The 23,290-nt window shown below is 45.4% G+C and overlaps 1 protein-coding gene and 1 long non-coding RNA gene across 3 annotated transcripts in view; one reads left to right on the top strand and one right to left on the bottom strand.

Moving 5' to 3' along the window:
* Nucleotides 1-193, top strand: part of LOC148335932 (uncharacterized) — a 14,991-nt gene extending 14,798 nt beyond the window's left edge. The window contains exon 3 of the long non-coding RNA XR_015844032.1: nt 1-193. This exon is cut by the window's left edge and continues 209 nt beyond it. This is a non-coding gene — a long non-coding RNA (uncharacterized LOC148335932).
* chmp1a (charged multivesicular body protein 1A) overlaps nt 1-23,290 on the bottom strand; it is a 136,583-nt gene that overhangs the window by 73,848 nt on the left and 39,445 nt on the right. The gene's annotated exons all lie outside the window — the stretch shown is intronic.

Here is a 23,290-nt window from a genome sequence, read left to right as displayed (position 1 = left end):
TTCCCGTGGTTTACGATCTTAGTTCCTCCGTAAGTAATTTCCTTGTTTATAGATTTTTACCTCGCTTGTGCTATGTCACAAATTGGCTTTCCTTGTCCTTCTGTGGCAAGCGATTTTTGTTCCGTTTTTGCAAGTGTTTTTTGTTATAATCGTTATTTTCCTGGTGTTTTTTCCACCAGCGTCATTCGTTGTACTTTGTCTGGCTCGCTTATTTAATTTTCTGTAAAATAAATATTTTTGTGAAATGATTTTTTTTGTGTCTGCGTTTTTAAGAATCCTGACCTTTTCCAGAAATTCTGGAAAAACATAACAGAACCCTGGACAACTGTGATGTCATTTTCAGTTGACAAAAAGAGACAAAATGGCCGCGCACTGATAAGGCCCAAAAAGGGTGGATTTCACTGCGAAACTCATATTCCGCAAAAGCAGTATTAATTTGAATTCCATGTTTAGACTAGTGAAGGCTTATAGAACATACTATTGCAAATAATCTTTTGGGGTTGACATCCCTTTTTAACCGGACTACACATACACATACTCAGATAAGTTGAACAAATACGCCAACATGTGGTAAACTGAAAAAATGTTCTTCCTGTAATTCATATATACATGGGGATTTGTCCCCCCGTGAGCCGTCACCTTACGGTGGTGGAGGGGTTTGCGTGTCCCAATGATCCTAGGAGCTAAGTTGTCGGGGGCTTTTGCCCCTGGTAGGGTCACCCATGGCAAACAGGTCCGAGGTGAGGGTCCAGACAAAGCACGGCTCACAGCAGCCCCTTATGAAGCACATAATTATTGGACCACGTTTTCCCTTGCCCGGACGCAGGTCACCGGGGCCCCCCTCTGGAGCCAGGCCTGGTGGTGGGGCTCGTCGGTGAGCGCCTGATGACCGGGCCTGCACCCATGGGGCTTGGCCAGGCACAGCCTGAAAAGGCAACATGGGTCCCCCTTCCCATGGGCTCACCACTAGTAGGAGGGGCCAAAGGGGTTGGGTGCCATGTGAGTCAGGCAGCGGCAAGAGGCAGGGACCTTGGCACTCTGATCCCCGGCTACAGAAACTAGCTCGTGGGACATGGAATGTCACCTCCCTGGCGGGTAAGGAGCCTGAGCTGGTGTGCAAGGCAGAGAAATTCCGACTAGATATACAGTGAAACCCCGGTTATCGCGGTTAATGGGGACCGAGACCACCCGCGAAAACTGAAAATCCGCGAAGTCGCGGCGCCCTTTCAAAAATGCTTAAAAAAACCTATACAGGTATACAGTATACCCCCTGTATACAGTACACCATATAGAATATGGGTAGAGAGAGAGAGAGAGAGAGAGTGAAATTCATGTTATAACAAAAAAAACCAAATTATTATTAAAACTTATTATTTTTTTATTCCCAAGCCATTATTTTTGTATTTATTCAATTAGTTCTTTTTGTATTTATTTAATTACCTCGACTTTTACCTGCTGGTACGCCGTCCGGTGTGCAAATGAAAGGTGGCATTCTTCATTTATGTATTTATTCATTCATAACTGACAGCCTCGCGCACCGCTCGTGCCCGGGCGGAAGAGGTGCTTCTCTTCGGCTTAATTGTCACGCACGCCGGACCTGCTCCCCCGAAGCGTGTCTCCGTTCGGTTGAACTTGGTTTCATTTCGCCCCGCTCGTGCCCCGGGCGGAAGGTGCTCCTCTTCGGCGTAATTGCCACGCACGCCGGCCGGCCTCCTCCGGAGCTCTCGTACGGTCCCGAACGGAGCGAAATGTCGCCAAGCTCGTGCCCGGGCGGAAGGCGCTCCTCTTCGGCTTTACTGCCACGCACGCCGGCCGGCCTCCTCCGGAGCTCTCGTACGGTCCCGAACGGAGTGAAATGTCGCCCCGCTCGTGCCCGGGCGGAAGGTGCTCCTCTTCGACTTAACTGCCACGCACGCCGGCCGGAGCTCTGGTACGGTCCGAACCGCGCGAAACGTCGCCCCCGATCGTGCCCGGGGGAACGTGCTCTTCTAAGTCCACTCTCCTCTTCGCCCACGCTCTTCTTCGGCGCACGGGGGGCGTATAACCGCTCCAGCGCCCCGTCGTGCCGCTCGGCAAAACTACAATGCCCCCGCGGAGCGGAGCGAATGGAGAGCCCCGATCGTGCCCGGGCAAAAAAGTTTTTAATTTTTGAATATTTTTTTTAGACCCGCGAAGCACTGAACCCGCGAAAGGTGAACCGCGAAGTAGAGGGGTTTCACTGTAGTCGGGCTCACCTCCACACACAGCTTGGTCTGGTACCAGTCCTTTTGAGAGGGGTTGGACACACTTCCACTCTGGAGTTGCCCAAGGTGAGAGACGCCGAGCAGGTGTGGACATACTTATTGCCCCCCGGCTTGGCGCCTGTACATTGGGGTTCACTCCGATGGACGAGAGGGTAGCCTCCCTCCGCCTCAAGGTGGCGGGACGGGTGCTGACTGTTGTTTGTGCTTATGCACCAAAAAGCAGTTCAGAGTACCCACGCTTTTTTGAATCTTTGGAGGGTGTGCTGGAGAGCGTTCCCCCTGGAGACTCCCTCGTTCTGCTGGGGGACTTCAATGCTCACGTGGGTAATGACAATGAGACCTGGAAGGGTGTGATTGGGAGGAATGGCCCCCCACATCTGAACCAGAGCGGTGTTCTGTTACTAGACTTCTGTGCTCGTCATGGATTGTCGATAACGAACACCATGTTCAAACATAAGGGTGTCCATATGTGCACTTGGCACCAGGACACCCTAGGCCGCAGTTTAATGAGCGACTTTAGAGTCGTGTCATCGGATTTGCGGCCGCATGTTTTGGACACTCGGGTGAAGAGAGGGGCGAAGCTGTCAACTGATCACCACCTGGTGGTGAGTTGGCTCTGATGGTGGGGTAAGATTCCGGTCCGACCCGGCAGACACAAACGGATTGTGAGGGTCTGCTGGGAACGCTCGGCAGAATCCCCTGTCAGAAAGAGTTTCAACTCCCACCTCCGGCAGAACTTTGCCCACGTACTAGGGAAGGCGGGGGACAATGAGTCTGAGTGGACCATGTTTCGTGCCTCCATTGTTGAGGCAGCCGATCGAAGCTGTGGACGTAAGGTGGTCGGTGCCTGTCGTGGCGGCAACCCCCAAACCCGCTGGTGGACATCGGCGGTAAGGGATGCTGTCAGGCTGAAGAAAGAGTCCTATCGAGCCTTTTTGGCTTGTGGAACTCCGGAGGCAGCTGACAGGCACAGACTGGCCAAGCAGAATACGGCTTCGGTGGTTGCCGAAGCAATAACTCGGGCGTGGGAGGAGTTCGGTGAGGCCATGGAAAACGACTTCGAGGAAATTCTGGTCCACCATCCGTCGTCTCAGGAGAGGGAAGCAGTGCACCATTAACATTATTTATAGTGGAGATGGGGTGCTGCTGACCTCGACTCGGGACGTTGTGAGTCGGTGGGGAGAATACTTCGAAGACCTCCTCAATTCTACCGACACGCCTTCCATTGAGGAAGCAGAGCCTGAAGACTCCGTGGTGGACTCATCTATCTCAGGGGCTGAAGTAACCGAGGTGGTTAACAAGCTCCTCGATGGCAAGGCCCCGTGGGTAGATGAGATCCGCCCGGAGTTCCTTAAGGCTTTGGATGTTGTGGGGCTGTCATGGTTGACACGCCTCTACAACATTGCGTGGACATCGGGGACAGTGCCTCTGGATTGGCAGACCGCGGTGGTGGTCGCCCTTTTTGAGAAGGGGGGCCGGAGGGTGTGTTCCAATTATAGAGGAATCACACTCCTCAGCCGCCCTGGTAAGGTCTACTCAGGGGTACTGGAGAGGCGTGTCCGTCGGGAGGTTGAATCTCAGATCCAGGAGGAGCAGTGCGGCTTTCGTTCTGGCCGTGGAACAGTGGACCAGCTCTACACTCTCTACAGGGTCCTTGAGGGTGCATGGGAGTTCGCCCAACCAGTCTACATGTGTTTTGTGGACTTCGAGAAGGCGTTCGACCGTGTCCCTCTGGGAGTCTTGTGGAGCGTGCTTCGGGAGTACGGGGTACCGAGCCCCCTGATACGGGCAGTTTGGTCCCTGTACCACCGATGTCAGAGTTTTGTCCGCATTGCCGGCAGTAAGTCGGATTCGTTTCCAGTGAGGGTTGGACTCCGCCAAGGCTGCCCTTTGTCACCGATTCTGTTCATAACTTTTATGGACAGAATTTCTAGGCGCAGTCGAGGTGATGAGGGGATGTGGTTTGGTGACCTCAGTATTTCATCTTTGCTTTTTGCAGATGATGTGGTAGTGTTGGCTTCCTCAAGCCGTGATCTCCAACTCTCACTGGAGCGGTTCGCAGCCGAGTGTGAAGCGGTTGGGATGAAGATCAGCACCTCCAAATCTGAGACCATGGTTCTCAGTCGGAAAAGGATGGAGTGCCCTCTCCAGGTCAGGGAGGAGATCCTGCCTCAAGTGGAGGAGTTTAAGTATCTTGGGGTCTTGTCGAGTGAGGGGAGGATGGAGCGAGAGATCGACAGGCGGATCGATGCAGCCTCCGCTGTGATGCGGACGCTGTATCGGTCTATGGTGGTGAAGAGGGAACTGAGCCAAAAGGCGAAGCTCTCGATTTACCGGTCGATCTACGTTCCTACCCTCACCTATGGTCACGAGCTGTGGGTCGTGACCGAAAGAACAAGATCTCGGATGCAAGCGGCCGAAATGAGTTTCCTCCGTAGGGTGTCTGGGCTCTCCCTTAGAGATGAGAAAAATGGAGAAAAGGAAAAAAAATCAAAGAGAGAGGATGCCAAATAAATAAATAAATAAAACAAAAATTGGCAATGTCAAGTATATCTACCAAAAGAAGAAATGTATCCATTAACTGAGTCTCCTTAGTTGACCATACTATATGTGCCTGAGTGCTTTAGTTCTTCTTGGAGCTCCAAACGTCTCCGGATGCCGTCGTCAGACATGATATACAGCTTGGCTGGATAGCGAAGTTGTGGTTTGAGCCCCAGATCATATAATTCCTTCATGACTCCACGATAGGCAGAACGTTGCTCCAATACTTCTGGGGAATAGTCCTCAACGATGTGGATGAGAGTATCCTTATATTTAAGTTTTCCTCGCATCTCTCGGGCTTTACGTATCACAAGTTCACTGGTTTGGTAGTTATGGAAGCAAACAACAACCGCCCGGGGTCTCGAGTTGGCCAGGTTTGGTCGTTAGCGTACGATGCGCCCGGTCGAGCTCTGGGGCCGTTCCCAGAGTGTCTATTCCAAAAACGTCTACAAGCAGGTGAGAGAAGAATGAAGTCGACTTAGGCCCTTCGACGTTTTCCAGTACGCCTAACTGACGAACATTATTGCGTTGACTCCGACTTTCCAGATCGATTAGCTTAGCTCTCAGTTTGACATTGTCCTCCATCACTGTTGTTAGCTTAGCAGCCAAACCTAACTAACATTTCTTCACCTGTTGCTGTGGCCGAAGTTTCCAGGGACTCGATCCGCTGCTCATGGTCGGAAATAGAGGTTTGAATGTTGTCCAACTTGTTTTCCAAACGTTCAGTTAACGCTCTTAATTCATCGGAGAGCGATGTTCTATGCTCTTCAAGCATAGCCATGATCGGCTTGCTAGCGGCGTCGATTTCCGCTTTCCATTGTTCCCGATTCCTCGTGGATCTACTGGCCATTTCGGTAGGTGTATCGATATTTGAGGAAAAATGATCAACTGAAACTAAATGTCACTATGGTTGCAGTTAGTGAGTAATTTTCCAAAGTAGTCGTTATAAAGGTCAGGAGCGCCAAAGCGAGCGACTACTCCCGCACCACACCCACCTTATTTATTTTTTTAAATTGCTACCACGCTCTTCTCATTGTGCTCGTGTGATGCTGCAGCAATCCACAAAGAAATACATATTGATGTTTAGCGCAAGCGTCTAAATGCTACATGCATTTTGAATGAAACCAAAAATTATACACTATGGCAAGTTGCACTACTATTATGAAACTACCTATGAATAGAAAAAAAATATTTCACGTTTCTTGACCACCAATCTATTTTTTATTATAGAAGGGACTGAAATCATATGAATGAAATTATGGAAATGTACCGTGCCAAAGAAAACTAAAATGATCACTTGAATTAACCTGAATACAATGTCGTGTTCTTCAATGGAACAAAGTAGACGGGGCAACAACTGGGGTCCATTATCTGACATCAGGACCTCAGGGATGCCATGACGGGCAAAAAAAGATTTCAGATGGGTGACAATGTCTTTGGATTTGGTTTTGTTCAGACAGGCAATCTCAACAAACCTGGAAAAATAATCCACAGCGATTAGGTAAATTTTCCCTCCTAGCTCGAACAAATCCGTACCCACTCTTTGCCATGGGCGTTTGGGGTATTCAGTTGGCATCAGTGGTTCATGAGGGTTTTCTCTTCCCTGTATACATGTTCTGCACTTCAACACCATCTCACTTATTTGTTGACTGAGCCCAGGCCACCATACTGTCTGGCGAGCTCGGGCTTTGCATTTTACAACTCCTTGATGTGCTTCATGCAATTTCGCTAACACATCATTTCGTATTGCTGAAGGAATAACGAGTCTTGAGTCTTTCAACAGCAAGTCGTCCTTGATTGTGAGCGTGGCTCGGTCGGGCCAATAGTTTCTCAGCAGTGGTTCTTGTTTTGCGTGATCCGGCCAACCTTGCCTGCACAAATCCATGACACGAGCACACATGCTGTCCAATTTCAATTGGTCTTTTAGCGTTTGCAAATAAGATGAACTGAATGGTAAATGTCCAATAATGCTGTCGACATATATGTCTGTGCTCTCCATGAGTTCTATGTCCGACTTTGTCGACTCCTTCTCCAGTGGTGCTCGTGACAGAGTATCTGCCGTTGAAAGCGATTTACCTGGTGAATACGTTATCTTGTAAGCATAACGCATGAGTCTCATTCTAAACCGCTGGATTCTAGGTGGCAGTAAATCCAGAACTTGTCCTCCCAATAAAGACACAAGGGGTTTGTGATCGGTTTCCAGACAGAAGTATTTGCCGATCAGAAAATCACGGAACCGCTCACACGCCCATGTACACGCCAAAGCCTCTTTCTCTACTTGTGCATAGCGTTGTTCTGTAGGAGAGAGTGCTCTTGAAGCATAGGCGACCGGTCTCCATCCTTCCTCCCCCCACAGCTGAAGAAGAACACCACCTAGTCCATACGCTGAAGCATCCGCCGATACTTTAGTGTCTCTGTTTGGATCATACATTGCCAGTACTGGGGGTGAAGTTAAAGCTTCTTTCAGCGTTTTGAAGGCCTTGTCTTGTCCACACCCCAATACCAGCTGTTCTTTTTGGACAGAAGATCTCTCAGAGCTTTATCCTTCTCTGTTAAATTGGGGATGAACTTGCCCAACTGGTTTACCATTCCCAGAAAACTCCTGAGCTCCGTCACATTTTGTCGGCTCCTTCATCTTCATGACGGACTCTGTTTTCTTTGGGTCGGGACTTAAGCCAGTGTCTGTAATGATGTGACCAAGGAAAGTCATTGTGCTCCGCGACAGGTCACATTTTTCGACATTAAGAGTTATGCCTGCTTTTTGAAGCCTTTGCAGGGTGGCATGAAGTCGGGCATCATGCTCCTCTTGGTTACGTCCCCATACTAGCACATCGTCCATGTGACAGACTACACCTTCAACTCCCTCGATGACTTCCAACATGATGCGCTGAAAATGCTCCGGCGCAGAGTTGATGCCGAAAGGAAGGCGATTGAAGTGGAATCGCTCGAAGGGTGTTATGAATGTTGTTAGTCTGGCTGATTCAGCTGACAAAGGAATTTGCCAGAAGCCCATGTTTGCATCCAGTTTGCTGAACACTTTGGCTCCTGCTAACCTCCCAAGACTCTGTTCGACTGATGGCAAGACAAACCTTTCCCGGCACACATACTCATTCAGTCCGGTAAAGTCCACACACAGTCTCAGCCTTGGACTATTTTTCTTTGGAACAACGACCATGCCAGCGCACCAGTCTGTAGGTTCCTCCACTCGAGTGATGACGCCAAGCTCTTCCATCCTTTGTAGTTCCTCCTTTACTGTCCCCATCAAAGGTATTGGAATCCTCCTAGGGGTTTTCAATGAGTATGGCACAGCTTTTGGCTTGAGCTTTATGTGGTATGCTTGCTGTACTTCACCTAATCCACTGAACAGCTTGGGGTAGGTTGCTTTTAAAGTGTCCATCGAAACAACATCAACACGTACAAGAAGACCCAGGGCTATGATGGCAGGAAGGCCTAACAGTGGCATGCCAAGATTTCTAACAACGTAGACCTTTTCCACCGTCTGTTTTGTTCTGTAGTTGAGTTGCAGTTCCAGGAGTCCAGCAACCTTGAGTGGATCCCTCCCAGGACCGAGCAATGGCTTCTCCGGCTGCTGAAGAACAGGCATTGTGGATCCTGAAAATATATTTTTCAAGTCTGACTGCGATACGGCAGTAACATCCGCTCCAGTGTCGAGCTTGAACATGATTTTTGTGTCCCTCACATTTATCTCAGCTGTCCATGCCTGGTCATCTGTTGAGATTGAGCCAAGGAAAAAACTTTGCTCCTCTTCCTCCTCGATGCAATGGACGTTCCGCACACGTCTACAGACACGTTGATAGTGGCCTTTTTTTCCACATGAATGGCATTTGGCATCATTGGCAGGACATTCATACTTTGGGTGAGGAGATCCACCACATTTGTAGCATTGTGTGTTCCGTGTGCCATAGCTTTTGACTTTAACTTGTTGATGTGAATTCACCGCTTTGCTTTTGTACTCAAACATTTTTTTCCAGCTTATTTTTAACAACTCTATCCACAGAGCTCACATTCGTTTGCATCATGTTAGCATCACTTCTCAGAGCAGTTTGTTGCTTTTTAATCTCTTCAGACTGCCTAGCCATGTTCATAGCTTTCTCCAAGTCCAAGTCCTTTTCCATTTGCATGCGTTCAGACAGCCTCGTGTCGGCCAAGCCCACTACTATTCTGTCTCTTATGAGCTCGTCATGAAGCGCACCATAATTGCAATGCTCCGCTAACGCATGTAGTGCAGTGACAAAGGCGTCTACAGTCTCATTTGGCTCTTGTTTGCGCATATTGAAACGTGTACGCTCATAGACAATGTTTTTCTTGACTATGAAGAAGTTGTGAAAGCCATCTCTCACTTTATTGTACACCTTCTGCTCTGTCTCAGTTAGCTTTAATCCTCTCAAGACGTCATCCGCTTCGTCTCCCATGCAATATATCAATGTGTTGACCTGGTTTTCCTCCGAACTTGTGGACAGATTGGTTGCTTGACGAAATCTCTCGAAGCGTCGTACCCACTTTGTCCAGTCGTGCGGTTTGGCGAAATCAAAGGGCTCCGGTGGCTGTATGCTAAACGTAGCGCCGGGAGTGCTAGCCACAGTGCTAACTCCTGCCCTCGCTTGCTGTACGTCGTCCTCTTCAAACATTTCCGCTCACCTCTCTCCCTCTTTCTCACTCGACTGCTTCCAAGTGCCGTCCCGAATAGCCTCACAGCACTCCTGACACCATGTCGTGTTCTTCAACGGAACAAAGTAGACGGGGCAACAACTGCAGGCTAGTCGGTGGCTTTATTTGTCTCTCCTTACACATCCACCCCCAATATATACCATCCCCGTAATCAGGATCAGCTGCAGGCCGTAATCAAGGATCAGCTGCAGCCCAGATGAACCTGTCTCATGCACAGCACCGTCAGTCCCAAACAATACAATACACCACAACAAAACGTTTTGTTTTGCTTATCTAGTATGCATGATATCATCTGGACATTAAAAATGGGGTGTGTGCCTAGAGAGAGAGAGGGAGAGGGAGAGGGAGAGTGAGAGAGAAATCTCGAGCGTGACGCATATCATGAAGCTCGGAAATAACAATGCTCACCAAAACACAATTGCTAACCCATTTTTTTCCAATATTGTTTAGCACTGTAAATTTGAATATTCTAACGACCTAGGTATGTTATGTTTTATTGTTGGGTGTTGCCATCAATGGCTTGTGGCAAATGCCTCATGTTGCTGCATAAACGCAACACGCGGTGCGTGTTCGCAAGTTAGCACTTGAGCTCTTGCTGATCGATGTCAATCACGCGTAAATACAAACTATGTTTTGATTTTTAATAGATGTAAGTTCGCTGACTAACGCCGCCACAATCCTCAGTAGACGCTACATTATGTTAGCATACCACAGCAGGACATCGCGTGCTACGTTCCATCAGACGCACACGGTAGCCTCGGCGTGCAAACTACAGCTGGCTATGTCATAAATGTTATTGTAAATTAAATCGGGCGTCAGCCGCAACGTTTTTCCTGTATAAATGCTCGTTTATCACTGCTGTGTTGCTATGAAAGGGATGTTTACGTCGTATTAAGTTGCGTAGATGTGCAGTTTGTTTACAGCACAGACATAGGAGACAACGGCGTTGCGGATGGATTATTTTATTGTTTTATATCGATGCATATCTCAAGCAGATTATACAGCTATTTAATCAATTTTCGATGAATCTTTACATCCCTACTATACAGTGTGTATATTGCCATAGGTTTGCTTTTTCTGAATGTCTGCCGTCTCTGCGAGATCTATATCTTTACTGCAGTCAGGCCAGCCTCCACTCGCAAAGACGAAGTCAAGCCAGCCGCCACTGTTATTTTTAATACTGTGCATCACGGTGCATTGCGGTAATGTGCCGTAAGTGCTTGTTGTTGGCCAACTTAAAAATAAAAGCTCACAAACTCAATGATGCACGTGGTCTGGATTTAAAATAATGTTATTTAACTTCTCTTTTCACCCAGGGGGAATGCAAAATGACTCAGAATTGCACCAAGAAATGTTCTGAATTGAGATAGAAAGAGAAATAAATGTTAACTGTGCACGAATGGCTGACATTACAACTGATATAAAAAAATAATGAAAAATTAAGTTTGCGTTATCCCGCAAGCAGACTGCCTGAGGTATACAACTAAGGTACTTTCATCAAACAACTAAGGTACTTTCATCAAAATCTGATGTGGCATTTCAAAATAAAAGGCCATATAAATTTCAACTTTTGACCAATACACCGATTACGAAAAATCATTAAAAATTAAGTTTTTGTTATCCTGCACCCAGACAAGCGCTGGGGCACACTAGACCACCCCAGGAATCCAACCAAAGTACTTTAATCAAAATCTGATGTGGCATTTCAAATAAAATAATGGCATAATAAAAGGCAAACGAAATATCAAAATTGGACTTTTACACCTGAATTCGAAAAATCATTAATAAAACGCTTAAGAAATTTTACAGTTACACCCGATTTTGAAAAATGGTTAAAAATGAAGTTTTCGTTATTCCGCAACCAGACAAGCGCTGGGGCACACTAGACCGCCCCAGGTATCTTGGTGCTTTCATCAAAATCGGATGTGGCATTTCAAAATAAAAGGCCAAAGAAGTATCAATGTTTGACCTTTACACCTGAATTCAATAAATCATTCATTAAATTTTCATTATCCCGCAACCAGACGAGCGCTGGGGCACACTAGGCCAACCCAGGTATCCAACCAAAGTACTTTGAATGAAATCTGATGTGGCATTTCAAAATAAAACAGAAGAAATCTCAACTTTTAACCAATACACCCGATTACGAAAAATCATTTAAAATTAAGTTTTCGTTATCCCGCAACCAGACGACTGCTGGGATTCAGTAGACCACCCCAGGTATCCAACCAAAGTACTTTCATCAAAATCTGATGTGGCATTTCAAATAAAATAATGGCATAATAAAAGGCAAACGAAATATCAAAATTGGACTTTTCCACCTGAATTCGAAAAATCATTAAAAATTAAGTTTTCGTTATCCCATAACCAGACAAGCGCTGGGGCACACTAGGCCACCCTAGGTATCCAACTAAAGTACTTTCAATGAAATCTGACGTGGCATTTCAAAATAAAAGGCAAACGAAGTATCAAAATTGGACCTTTACACCTGAATTAAAAAAATCGTTAAAAATTAAAAGAAATATAAATTCTTGACCATTACACCCAAATTCGAAAAATCATTAAAAATTCAGTTTTCGTTATCCTGCAACCAAACCAGCGCTGGGGAACACTACGCAACCCCAGGTATCCAACTAAAGTACTTTGAATGAAATCTGATGTGGCATTTCAAAATAAAAGGCAAACAAAATACCTAAATTGGACCTTTACACCTGAATTCGAAAAATCATTAAAAATTAAGTTTTCGTTATCCCGCAACCAGACCAGCGCTGGGGCACACTAGGCCACCCCAGCTATCCAACCAAAGTACTTTCATCAAGATCTGATGTGGCATTTCAAAATAAAAGCACAAAGCAATATCAATGCCTGACCATTACACCCGATTACGAAAAATCATTAAAAATTACGTTTTTGTTACCCCATAACCAGACAAGCGCTGGGGCACACAAGGCGACCCCAGGTATCCAACCAAGGTACTTTCATCAAAATCTGATGTGGCATTTCAAAATAAAAGGCAGGAGAAATATCAAAATTTGACCGTTACACCTGATTTTAAAAAATCATTTAAAAAATCAGTTTTTGTTATCCCGCAACCAGACCGGTGCTGGGGCGCACTAGAACACGTTAGCTATCCAACCAATGTACTTTCATCAAAATCTGATGTGGCATTTCAAAATAAAAGGAAAACGAAATATCAATGCTTGACTATTACACCCAAATTTGAAAAATCATTAAAAATTCAGTTTTCGTTATCCCATAACCAAACGAGCGCTGGGGAACACTAGGCGACCCCAGGTATCCAACTACAGTACTTTGAATAAAAACTGATGTGGCATTTCCAAATAAAAGGCAGAAGAAAGGTCACAATTTGACAGTTCCACCGGAAATTTGAGATTTCTACGGCCTTTTATTTTGAAATGCCACATCAGATCTTGATGAAAGTACTTTGGTTGGATACCTGGGGTGGCCTGGTGTGCCCCAGCGCTGGTCTCGTTGTGGGATAACGAAAACTGAATTTTTAATGATTTTTCAAATTCCGGTGTAAAGGTCAAAATTTGAGATTTCTTTGGCCTTTTATTTTGAAACGACAGATCAAATTTCCTTCAAAATACTTTGGTTGGATACCTGGGGTGGCCTAGTGTGCCCCAGCAGTAACCTGGTTGCGGGATAACAAAAACGTAATTTTTTATGATTTCTCGTAATCGGGTGTAATGGTCAGGCATGGATATTTCTTTGGCCTTTTATTTTGAAATGACACATCAGATTTTGATGAAAGTGCCTTGGTTGGATACCTGGGGTGGCCTAGTGTGCCCCAGCGCTTGTCTGGTTGCGGGATAACGAAAACTTAATTTTTAATGATTTTTCGTAATCGGGTGTATTAGTCAAAATTTGATATTTCTTTGGCCTTTTATTTTGAAATGCCAGATCAGATTTCATTCAAAGTACTTTGGTTGGATAGCTGGGGTGGCCTAGTGTGCCTCGGCAGTAGTCTGGTTGCGGGATAAGGAAAAGTTATTTTTTTAATGATTTTTTGTAATCGGGTGTATTGGTCAAAAGTTGAGGTTTCTATGGCCTTTTATTTTGAAATGCCACATCAGATTTCATTCAAAGTACTTTGGTTGGATACCTGGGGTGGCCTAGTGTGCCTCGGCAGTAGTCTGGTTGCGGGATAACAAAAACTTATTTTGTAATGATTTTTCGTAATCGGGTGTAATAGTCAGGCATTGATATTTCTCCTGCCTTATATATTTGAAATGCCACATCAGATCTTGAACCGTACTTTGGTTGGATCGCTGGGGTGGTCTAGTGTGCCCAAGCACTGGTCTGGTTGCGGGACAACAAAAACTTAATTTTTAATGATTTTTCAAAATCGGGTGTAAATGTAAAATTTTAGATTTATTCAGCGTTTTATTTTGAAATGCCACATCACATTTTGATGAAAGTACCTTAGTTGAATACCTCAGATGGTCTAGTGTGCCCCAGCACCGGTCTGCTTGCGGGATAACGAAAACTTAATTTTTAATTATTATTTTTCTAAATCAGTTGTAATGTCAGCCATTGGTGCACAGTTAACATTGATTTCTCTTTCTATCTCAATTCATAACATTTCTTGGTGCAATTCTGAGACTGTTTGCATTCCTCCTGTGTGAAAAGAGAAATTTAATAACATAATTTTAAATCCAAAACCACTGACATGCATCCATGAGTTTGTGAGCTTTTATTTTTAAGGTGGCCAAGAGCAAGCGCTTTCGGCGTATTACCGTAATGCACCGCGACGCACAGTATGAAAAATAACAGTGGCGGCTGGCTTGACATCGTCTTTGCGAGTGGAGGCTGGCCTGACTGCAGTATATCTTTGCTGCTGTAACACAGCAAATTTCCCCATTATGGGACTAATAAAGGACATCTTATCTTATCCTATATTATTGTTGCTGTGGGTCTTAAGAAATAAAAAAAGAAGTTGTGATATTCTTTATACAATAAATATAAATAAAAATAAAGTACCGTATTTAAATGGTGATTTAATGTATTTTTCAAAGCTCACTGGCCTTATGTGGAAAAGAACATGTCCACTTAATTAAATTCTGAATTTACTGCGGCTAATCAGATTTTTCATTTTTCAGTTCATTTTCAATGACCACACCCAAATCTAATTTATTATTATTATTATTATTATAAGTCTGATTACCTTCACACCTCTTCAATCAAGAAATCACCTAAATAGAACAAAGCTCTCTGACAAAATGAACTCACTAAAATATCTGCCATGGTTCAAAGGAATTTAAGAACACGTAATTGATATGTATCAGTTACAAGAGTTACAAAGATATTCCTAAAGCTTTATGACTTAAGCAGATAGCAATGAGGGCCCTTATACACACATGGGAACAATGGTGAGTCTTCCCAGGAGTGGCCAGAAAAAAAAACAACACAGCTACAAATTATGCAGGAGGTCACAAAGACACCCAAGACGATGTTCAAGAACTGCTGGCCTCCCTTGCTTCAGTTCAGGTCAGTGGTCATGACACAACAATGAGGAAGAGACTGGGCAGAAATGGCATCCATTAACGTCTCGTCTGAATCTTCCAAAACACATCTGAATGATTCCCAAGAAAATATATTGGTAAAATAGTCTATGGACTAAACAGCTGAAAGTTTTTAGAAGGTATGCGACTCGTCATCTGGAGTAAATTGAACATTGCGCACCAAGATGACTAGGCGATCATACGATTGGACTCGATCTGGAAGGTATTGGCGAAAGTGGTACGTGCTTGTGTAGTGTTAAACCGTTCCTGCTTGCTGCCTAACCATTGTCGGGAGACGCTCCTCATACAGAGCACAGAGAGACAGGGATCGGACTGTAGTCTAGGGCTGAATAATTGATGATTGTTTTGGGATCAAAATCACGACCCCAGGCCACGCGTTTTCGAGATCATCAAAGATGCGGGTTGTGCTTACGTTTACGAAGCAGGTCACAGCGTACTGATTAAAAAAAAAAAAGTGTTGCGCTGTCGTGCGTCCCCCAAAAATTAATTTTGCCGCTGCTTGAATGCTCAGCGCCAATCTGTTTTGTGCCGCTGCAGTATGGACTTTATTTGTACTATATGCAAATCCGTGCACAGTAGCAGCTACGAGCTCCGTGATGACAAATAAATGTTCCCACTAACAAGTAGAATTTTAAACGAGAAGGTGAACGAGGGGTCGCTAAGTGTGCTAGTCGCTAAAGTGAAATACAGATTCGACCCAAAATAAGTGCTTAGGTGTACAGTCGACTTTAAACTGATGTAGAGTTAGAACGGTGTTTGGTTGGAGAGCCAGCAACTATGAACAGAAATGTTGTATTTCAATCAATATGTATGAAGACATAAAATAAGATGACGGCTACATTTGGAATTTTGCAGACGCTCTCAGACCGGAAAACGTAAACGGATGACGTCATCATGACGAAGAGGTTTGATGTCAAATGTATATTAAATATTTATCATGTCAACCATAATATTTTGCACCACAGAATACTGAGTTTCGAGATCAACACAATAATGGGTCTCCAAATTATATTTTTTAATACGTTTAGCTTTGAAATGGGACAATGATTTTATTGACATAATCTGACCTCAATGTACAAAGAACATGTACATTTGTACGAGATGTAAAACATTTGGGGATTTAAAAAAATTTCATATACACAATTACACATAAATATTCTTCAAATTTTAATCAAATGTAATCTTGTTACCCAGTGTGCATGAAAAAGAAAACCATAACTGATATAAAGTGATCAGAGCATGTATGTTGTGATGGTGTTAGGTGGTCATGTTGAAGATTTGACAGCCTTTGAGCGTATGGTGAATGAATAAATTTACATCCAAGTGAGTATGCAATTCTTTAGAATTACACGAAAAATTGTGCTTATATTTAGATTTTTCAAAAGTATCGGGACAGTATCGGTATCGGCAGATACTGCACAGCAGTATCTGTATCATCAGTATATCAGTATCGGTATCGGCGTCCAAAAAGTGGTATAGGAACAAAACTAGTTTTAACACTGACTTGCACAACGCATTATGATGAATAATACAATGAATAATTGTCAATTTCTACTCTGCATTAAGTTCAGTCACTTCATCTTGCATTCGTTTCAGAAGTCCAACATTTTTCCCTGTCAAATTTGGACAACCATCAGTAGTGACTCCAACCAGTCATTTCAGTTCTAGCTTATCCATGCATATGTGTTCACCTCGTTGAACAAACCACTTCCTGTGGTTGTTCCTTTCATTGATCACACCGCTGCCAGCTCTTCCGTAATCTTGAAATCCTGTGTTATTCCTCGGAGAAACACGAGTAATTGTGCCATGTCACGGACATCACAACTCTCATCGAAAGCCAAGGAGAAACACTCAAAGCTTCCCACTTTACTTTTAAGCTGGAATCGGAGATTCTCAACAATGTCCTCCACCCTTCGAGTCACTGTTCACCTGGACAGCGGCACTTTCACAAATGCTTCTTTTTTTCCTCCGTACATATTAGCGCTGCGGCGTCCACCAATCATTCTTTAACAAATTCCACCCCCAAAAATGGCCTACAGTTCTGTAATTTGATCTGTGGGATCTGATTTTGTGGGATATCACAAAGCTCGTCCTGGTTGCGGCTTCCGGGCTCCGTGTAGCTTGGTAAAATAGCCTTGTTGTTTTTTTAGCTTCACGAGTAAATCTTCAGATATATGCGCTCCACCAGCCTCAGTCAAATGTCTGTATTTTTCTGCATGCTTGGTCTTGTAATAACAACTCACGTTATACTCTTTAAAACAACGACCCGCTCACCACAAACTAAACACACTGGGTTACCCTTGACTTCAGTAAATTAACATTTAGTAGTCCCTATTTTTTTTAAAAACCACGGCATTCAGCATCCACTTTTAGTTTTTTCGCATGAGCAAACATTTTGAAGAGTTGCCATTTCAATGATATTGATTGCTAATCACATGGATTCTGCGAACGTACCTTTACGTAAATGACGCACACACATTATAAACCATTTTCAAAGTAAAAGCGTTGCTGTTTTAGTCCATGCACTTGGAAAAAAATTGGAAGTAGGTTTTATTTTCTAAATTCCTAGCAACATGTTAGGGGCCAGTAAGAGCTGCGCCGCATCCCAAAAAGTATTATGCAAAATTTTAAAAGTACCGTAGCTTTTATTTTCTTAATTTCCTGCAACTCTTTGCGGGCCAGTAAGAACCGCGGCCCGCGGGCCGTAAAATGCTCGGGTCTGTCTTAAACAGTGGGAAAACCATGCATAAAAGTAAAAATTTGAGAAGAGGACAAACACCTTTTCACCGCACTGTAAAACTTTACATTAGCTGCCAGTTTAGAATCAGAATCAGAATCAGAAATCCCTTTATTGTCATTGTACAGTGTGCAACGAGATTAGAGAGCTCCCCTCTCCAGTGCAATACAACAACAATTTAATCAAATATATAAATTAGATAAATATAATAATGAATAATGAGATGGAAAATAATAGGAACTTGGATAAATAAAAACACATTACGTCGCTGTTCTGCAAGGTAAGAGGGGGTGTGTGTGTGTGTGTGTGGGGGTGTGGGGGTGGGCGTGCGTGTGTAGGGGTGTGTGTGCGTGGGGGGTGTGTGGGTGGGGGTGTGTGTGTGTGTGTGTGTGTGTGTGTGTGTGTGTGTGTGTGCGCGAGTTCAGCATGGTGATGGCTCTCGGGAAGAAACAGCCGATAATCCTCTGCGCTGTTTTCACTGTCCTCTGGAGCCTCACTCGGTCTGCCTCAGTGCAGCTGCTGTACCAGGTGGAGACACAGTAGATCAGCAGGCTCTCGATGGACGAGTGGTAGAAGGCCAGCAGCAGCTTCTTGTGCAGGTTGAATTTACTGAGGACCCTCAGGAAATGCAGACGCTGGTGGACCTTCTTTACCACTGCTGTGGTGTTGTGTGTCCAATAGATCTGTACTCCCAGGAACTTGAATGTGTGGACCCTCTCCACACATTCACCTCTGAAGTAAGGGGGGGGGGGGGGGGGGCGGCACCGTCTTGTTCCTCCTGAAGTCGATGACGATTTCCTTTGTTTTTGCAATGTTGAGTTGCAGTCTGTTGTCCTCACACCAAGCCGTTAGTCTCTGGACCTCCTCCCTGTGGGCTACCTCGTCACCTTTCGGGATCAGACGACCACTATCGTATCGGCAGCAAATTTGACGACGGTGTTGTTACCGTGGGCCGGGCTCCAGTCATAGGTGTAGAGGGCGTATAGGAGAGGGTTCAGCACGCATCCTTGAGGAGAACCGGTGCTCAGCGTTCGGGTGGAGGACGTGTAGGGGCCGAGCAACACAGTCTGGGGTCTGTTGGTCAGAAAGTCCTTAATCCAGATGCGTGTGAGGTAGGGCTGGGCGATAAACCGAAAATTTACCGTTACCGAAATGTATTACTATGACCGAAATCATTTTGCTCATGTCGGTAAATTCGGTGTTTAAAAAAAAAGAAACGCCTTTTCTGTTTGCGGCAATGTTCATGCCCCTTTAAGACCGCGACAGCGCCTCTAGTCACGTGACTCCACCCGCCTGATCGAGAAAGAAAACAGACGTTGCTGTCGTAGCTGGCGATTGAAATCCAGAAGCTTTTTCACCACCCACAACACAACCATGCTGTCCTGAAAGTTCAAAGTGAGAAGCAAGGTTCGACAAGTGACAACAGCCCATAACGGAGGTGACACCACACGAGAGAACATCTCAGAGGTGGACGCGATAGCCTAGCACATGGCTAAAGATAAAGCTCCTCTAGTTCCAGTGGCGCGCACAGGATTTAAACGCTTCATGAAAGTCGTACTCCACAACATGGACTACATCGGGCCGGGAGCTTATACATGTCAAGCATTTTGCATCCACATCCGACTTGTGGTCGGGTCGCAACATGGATCCCCGTTTGAGCCTGGCTGTGCATTAAATAGACGACAAGTGGCGGCTGCGCACCAGAGTACTCGAGACGGCACATTTTCCCCGATGATGCACACTTGTTTATTTGGCTTGCATTGACATTATCTTTCATTTTATTTAGCATTTTTTTGTTTGGCATTATTTACATCATGACAGCATCTTGGTGCAATCTATTTGCAGAAAAAGATTTTGCAAGAGGTACCCTTTTTCTTTGTGACATTGTTCAAGTCATGCAAAGCAAGCTATTTGGAATGTTTATACAAATGATTTTTGTACTTTTATTTTTCATTTGAAAGTAATGTGTACCAGTTGGTCAATAAAAAAAACAAGTCAATATGCATTTCCTGCATTTTTTATTTTAGTCCACGGGGGGAATTTATCGTGCATGTATCGTTATCGAGGTAAAATTGCTCAATTTCTCCCGATATGGATTTGAGGTCATATCGCCCAGCCCTAGTGTGAGGGCAGGGAGGCCGAGAATGTCCAGTTTGGAGATGAGGATGTCTGGGATGATTGTGTTGAATGCCGAGCGGTAGTCCACAAAGAGCATCCTGGCATAGCTCTGCTGTTGTTCCATTTGGCCCAGCACAACATGCAGGGCAGTGTCGATGGCGTCCTCAATGGATCTGTTTGCTCGGTATGCAAACTGGTTGGGGTCCTTTAACTCATTCACCACCAGCTGAGTAGAAAAAAAAATGGATCTTTGACGTCTTTAGCCGTCAATGGCAGTAAATGAGTTAATGCCTTTTTTTTCAGGTCAGCACGAGCCACACTGTACAGGGCTCTGTCACCTGACCTGAAGGCAGTGTCACGGGCCTTGAGGAGAGAGCGAACCTGGCTGGACATCCAGGGTTTCGCGTTTGGGAAGGTCCGTATGGTCTTGTTCAGGGACACAGTTTCCATGCAGAACTTGATGTAGTCCAGTACATATTGTGCGTAAACATCAAGGTCCTGATGATCAAAGAGGTCCCTGTTAGTGTCTTGAAAGCAGTCCTGTAATTCACTTGTAGCGGTCTCACGCCAGGTTTTCACAGTCTTTGTGGTGGGCCTGAATCTGCGTCTGAGAGGGGTGTACGCAGGTGTGAGCAGCAAGGACAGGTGGTCTGACTGGCCGAGGGGGGCGAGTGGGAAGGCTCTGTATCCGTGCTTGATGTTTGATTACACATGGTCAAGAGTGTTGTCTCCCCGCGTTGGGCACTTGACATGCTGGTGGAGGAGTACAGTCTTTAAATTGGCCTTATTAAAGTCTCCCGCTACTAAGTGAACGCCATCAGGGTGGGCCCGCTGTTGTTTATCGATGACGCACGCGAGTAGCGAGAGCGCCGTGCTAGTGTTAGCATCAGGAGGGATGTAAACAGCAGTGACGAGCACTACTGTTAGCTCCCTCGGGAGGAAATAAGGCCGGCATTTAACGGACAAGTTCTCGATGTCGGGTGAAGAGTGCTTCTCAACGATCACGCTGTTATTGCACCAGTTCTCATGCACGTAAACACAGAGCCCTCACCCCTGCTCTTACCGGTGTCCCTCGTTCGATCCGCGCGTTGTAGCGAGCGCCCAGCTAGCTGGATGCCCGCGTTGTGATCGTTGGCGTGCAGCCAGGATTCCGTGATGATGATCACACAGCTGTCTCGCACCTAGCGGTTTCCCAGGATTTGTAATTCCAGATCGTCGATTTTCTGGACTATGGATATGGTGTTGGTGAGGTAGAGACTTGGCAGTGGTTACTTGTGGGGCTGCTGTCGTAGCTTTAGTAGGACACCGGACCTGCAGCCCCTCTTCTGCTTCCTCTCCCTCCGTCGTCTGCGTTGCCTCCCGGTCCCGATGACAATCCACGGTGAGCCGGGCGGCCTCGCTAGTTCGTCAGGAATTTTGCGATCAGAGCAAAATTCCTCTGAGATGGTCATTTTGTATCGATATCCAACGTCCACAATGTCCTGGCGGGTATATTGATCCTGTGCCACAGTTGGTGTTAATCAGACCGAGCAAACATAAACAAAAAGTAATAAAGAGCACTGGAAGGGAGAGTCATTAGCCGCTGCGTCCATGCGCGCCGCCATCTTGGTAAAAAAAGAAAAAGTGGGAAAAACTGCTTTATTTTGCGAAAATCAGAATCACATTTATTGGCCAAGTATGTGAAACACACTAGGAATTTGGCTGTTCGCTGTTTAGCGCACTATCTTCGATGTGATTTTAGATTTTTCTTAATAGGTATTGGGAGAGGAGCAGTTTTTTTTCTCAAGTTTTTAAGAATTACGTTCTGTCAAGTATTAGTGTAATTGTACATATATATATTTTTTTAAACCCTAAAATGTTTTTCGTATCAATGTACGTTCATTGTACATAGATGTCAGATTATGTCAATAAAATCATTGTCCCTTAGCAAAGCTAAATTGATTGAAAATACAATTTTGAGACCTATTATTGTATTGATCTCTAAACTCTGTACTTTGTGTTGCAAAAATTATTGATGAGATGCTAAATATTTAATACACGCTTGACATTGAACCTCTTCGTCATGTCAGACGTTTACGTGTTCCGGTTTGATTTTGCGATTTCGGTCCCGAAACGATACATCTTGAAGCCTTATTGGGCACCAATCCTTTTTTTATGTAGAAGGGAGTGAAATGATATGAGTAAAATTAAGGAAATGCATTGTGCTAGAGTAAACTAAGATAAACACTTGTATTGGATTTTAATTCTGTTTTTATTTAACCTTCATCCTAAACGTTTCGTTTTGCTCCTCAAGTGCGCATAATGTGTTCTAAATACTCAAAATGTGTATGCATGCATGTATCCTTCAAAGATTAGGAGGACCATAATCTTTAGCACTGTAAATTAGTATATTCTAATAACCTAGGTAGGTATACATCCAAGATGGTGGCGCGCATAGACGCAGCGGCTAACAGCTCTCCCTCCCAGTGCTCCTTATTGCTTTTTATTAGTGTTTGCTTGCTCTTATTGGCACCAACTGAGGCACAGCATCGATATACCCGCCAGGACATCGTGGACATTGGATATCGATGCGAAATAACCATCACAGAGGAATTTTGCCATGATCGCAAAATTCCGGACGAACTGGCGAGGCCGCCCGGCTCACCGTGGCTTGTCATCAGGACCGGGAGGCGGTGCAGGCGACGCAGAGAGATGAAGCAGAAGCGGGGCTGCAGGTCCGGTGTCTTGCTACGGCTGCGACGGCGGCCCCACAGGCAACCACTGCCGAGTCTCTACCTCACCAACGCCAGATCCGTGGTCCACAAAATCGACGAGCTGGGATTACTAATCCTGGGAAACCGCTATGTGCGAGACAGCAGTGTGATCGTCGTCACGGAATCCTGGCTGCACGCCGACGTCCCCGACGCTAGCATCCAGCTGACTGGGCGCTCGCTACATCGTGCGGATCGGACGAGGGCCACCGGTAAGGGAAGGGGCGGGGGGCTCTGTGTTTACGTGCATGAGAACTGGTGCGGCGATAGCACGATCGTCGAGAAGCACTCTTCCCCCGACATCGAGTTCAGGTCCGTTAAATGCCGGCCTTATTCTCTCCCGAGGGAGATAACGGTAGTGATCGTCACAGCTGTTTACATCCCTCCCGACGCTAGCACTAGCACGGCGCTCTCGCTGCTCGCGTGCGTCATCAATAAACATCAGCGGGCCCACCCTGATGGCGTTCACATAGTAGCGGGAGACTTTAATAAGGCCAATTTAAAGACTGTACTCCCAGAGTTTCACCAGCATGTCAAGTGCCCAACGAGGGGAGACAACACTCTCGACCATGTGTACTCGAACATCAAGCACGCATACAGGGCCCTCCCACTCGCCCCCCTCGGCCAGTCAGACCATCTGTCCTTGCAGCTCGCACCTGCGTACAC

This window comes from Idiotropiscis lumnitzeri, chromosome 6, assembly GCF_059441095.1.
Source record: "Idiotropiscis lumnitzeri isolate Australia: NSW breed Sydney's pygmy pipehorse chromosome 6, RoL_Ilum_1.0, whole genome shotgun sequence".
In the NCBI taxonomy this organism is placed as follows: Eukaryota; Metazoa; Chordata; class Actinopteri; order Syngnathiformes; family Syngnathidae; genus Idiotropiscis; species Idiotropiscis lumnitzeri.
This window is presented reverse-complemented; position numbering and strand designations above follow the sequence as displayed.